At 34.5% G+C, this 2,901-nt stretch overlaps 1 long non-coding RNA gene across 1 annotated transcript; it reads left to right on the top strand.

Annotated features, from left to right (window-relative positions):
• The first annotated feature begins 1,655 nt into the window (after positions 1–1,655).
• On the top strand, positions 1,656–2,077 carry LOC139785759 (uncharacterized). The gene is made up of 3 exons (XR_011722069.1): positions 1,656–1,702; positions 1,815–1,853; positions 2,012–2,077. It is a non-coding gene; the product is annotated as an uncharacterized lncRNA (long non-coding RNA).
• The last annotated feature ends 824 nt before the right edge of the window (positions 2,078–2,901 follow it).

Raw genomic sequence — 2,901 nt, 5'->3', positions numbered from 1 at the left:
TCAGCATGGTTGCATTGAAATAATTGCGGACATTGAACATTGCCGAAATCATGTAGAACGGTCGTGAAATATTTCTGAAATATTAATGAAAGGTGTAATATTTCAAATGAAATTTTGCAGAAATGTTTCTGAAATATTACATGCCGAGTGGGGTAGGATATCCTCATGAGTTATTTGTCACTTAAAAGGCTCTTAAAAGTCACTGATAAAAAATGACGCAAAAATGATATAAAAATGAAAAAAGAAATCATACGCTATAATAGATAAAAGCGTCCTTTGTTCCCAAAATATTTCTGTTGCTTTAATATATCGTTTGAATAATGTAGACAGTAGAAAATACAATTGATAAATGGTAATTAATATATGTGACTTTGTGATGACCGATTCTTGAGAACTAGCCACATTGGTTTTTAACCTATAGCGCTATTATAGACAAAGAAGGAGAAGAAGAGAAGACTTCCCGCGTTCCCGCTATTTCGCAATTAATTCCGCGTGGATCGGTGGATTTTCCAGTGCGTTTATCAGATTCTCGATGAGAGGCTATAGTGTTTACAAGGTAAGATCTGCGCACAATGAAGAAATAAGAATAAATATTAAATGAATATAAAGGAATTAGAGTTTTAGAATCAGTCTTCTCAATAAACACTACAGATAAATAACAGGTTATGTTGTATCTGTATGATATCTTATTTGTATCCATTGTGCGTTACGTTTGTCTCTCTATTCCTAATTTTTATTTTTAATATTTAACATTTATCCTTGTTGGGGAGACGGCTGGTCTAGTGGGTAGAGCGCCAGATTCGTAATCCGGAGAACCGGGTTCGAATCCCGCTAGGCCGATGAGAATTTTTCTCAGCAAAACGCTGCCCCCCCCCCCCATCTGGCGGATAGATCCAAATGGATACAGTATCCCTAGATGGTAAACTGGGCTCCGTCTTTCGGAAGAGACGTTAAGCCGTTGGTCCAAAAGGGTTAAGAAAAGGAGATGGTAATGGTAGTTGGATAGGGTTGGGTACGTCCCTGCAAAAACGCCACAAGGATACTAGATTGCAAACCCTACGGGGATACGCAATAAAATAATAGTTTACGGAGTTACATTTATCCTTGTTTCTCCATTGTGTGCAGGGAGCTATAAGAGTTATATTGAGAATCCACTTTCAAATGGTCGTGAGAAAACACACTGAGATTGTAGCTATAGAGAGCTGTACAGATTTTCGTGATCGTGAAATTCACTTTTATTAAATTTCCATCAGATTACATGAAAATATATCATGCCAGGCAATAACAATAAGAAGGTAAGGTTTAAAACTTGTTTTATTATTTTTCCACACACACACACACACACACACACACACACACACACACACACACACACACACACACACACACACACACACACACACACACACACACACACACACACACACACACACACACACACACACACACGCACACACACGACGCACGCACGCGCGCGCGCACACACACACACACACACACACACACACATACACACACACACGTACGCACGTACACATACATACACACAGAGTTAGACATGTTCTATTTATTATACAATTTGCATTCATCTTCCAATAAACATGTATATATGTATATATTACAAAACTAATGAAATATTTAATATTTTCTTATATTGCTTTATCTCCTAAGATTGTGACACTTGATCAGTCACATCATAAATGTAAGGTTATTTTATTTTTATTTTTGAACTATAAGGTTTTCTATTAATTTTCTATAATTTCATTATCGTATGTCTATCTATATTGACATTTTGTTGCTGATTTATATTTCAGCATTGTCATCTTTAATGAAAAATGTTGGTATGCACTCAGGTAATTTATATTGCTTTTTATATTTATGAAATAAATTGTATTTCCTTCCATTAATGAATAATTTAACATATTTAAATGTATCTTACTTATATTTCTTTTCATCTTCTTGGTTTTTGCTTGACTTTGACATAATTATTATTGTTATAATTTACTTTTAGATCACCATGTTGCTGCTGTCCTTAGAACTTTAGCGGACAGGCAAGAAGAACTAAATGGCAAAATAGACAACGTTATTTTGATGCTTAACAGAATATATCGTAAATTAGCTCCAGAAGAGGAAAAAGTCATTAAGCCAAAAAATCTTCCTACGCCGCCCTTAAATAATGAAGACACATTTTTAGAAATTCAAACATTCTTGATGTCTGATGATAATTTTTATCCTGTAGTAAGTATACTTGCATTAGGGGAGACCGGGGCAAACTCGACACAATTTTTTCAAAGGCAATTTTCAACAATTAATTAAAATTTTCAAACAAATTTAATGGTAAACATTTAAAGAGTGTTCCTTCAGGTACAAAATTGCTTAAGGAAATTTTGCTGTACGTCGCTTAGTTTTGCCCCCAGGAAAGGAAAAGTGACGCGAAGACAAATTTTCAAATTAAAAAATGCCGGGGTAAACTCGACACTTTGCCTGATCGACACAATTTGATCTGGAACTTATTTTTTATTGTCTGAAACTAAATATACATTTGTTTATCGTGTATTTAGAAAGTACAAAAATTTGGAAATAAGTAAAACAATTATTGGAAATAATGAGAACAAAAATTGTTGAATATTCAATTATTTTCATCTAAACTCATGTCTGAAAAACAATTTATGCAAGTAAATTCGCGATTAGACGTGCGCACACATTTATCATGGGCCATATAGCTGCATGACAAGCATCGTTTGTTATTGGGAGCCGATAAAACGGCGTGGTGTCGACTTTGCCCCGAACGTCGTTTTTCACTTTTGTTACTCCAAAAATATAAAAATTTTGAAAATATGCAAAAACTATTATCGGATTCGTATAAAGCATCGAATTTCCCATCAAAATCATTTACCGGTA

The sequence above is a fragment of the Temnothorax nylanderi genome, unplaced genomic scaffold, assembly GCF_030848795.1.
Source record: "Temnothorax nylanderi isolate EJ_2023f unplaced genomic scaffold, tnyl_v1.0 TNYL_tig0877_pilon, whole genome shotgun sequence".
Lineage (NCBI taxonomy): Eukaryota > Metazoa > Arthropoda > Insecta > Hymenoptera > Formicidae > Temnothorax > Temnothorax nylanderi.
The sequence above is the reverse complement of the archived record's forward strand: the minus strand, read 5'-3'. Positions and strand labels throughout refer to the sequence as shown.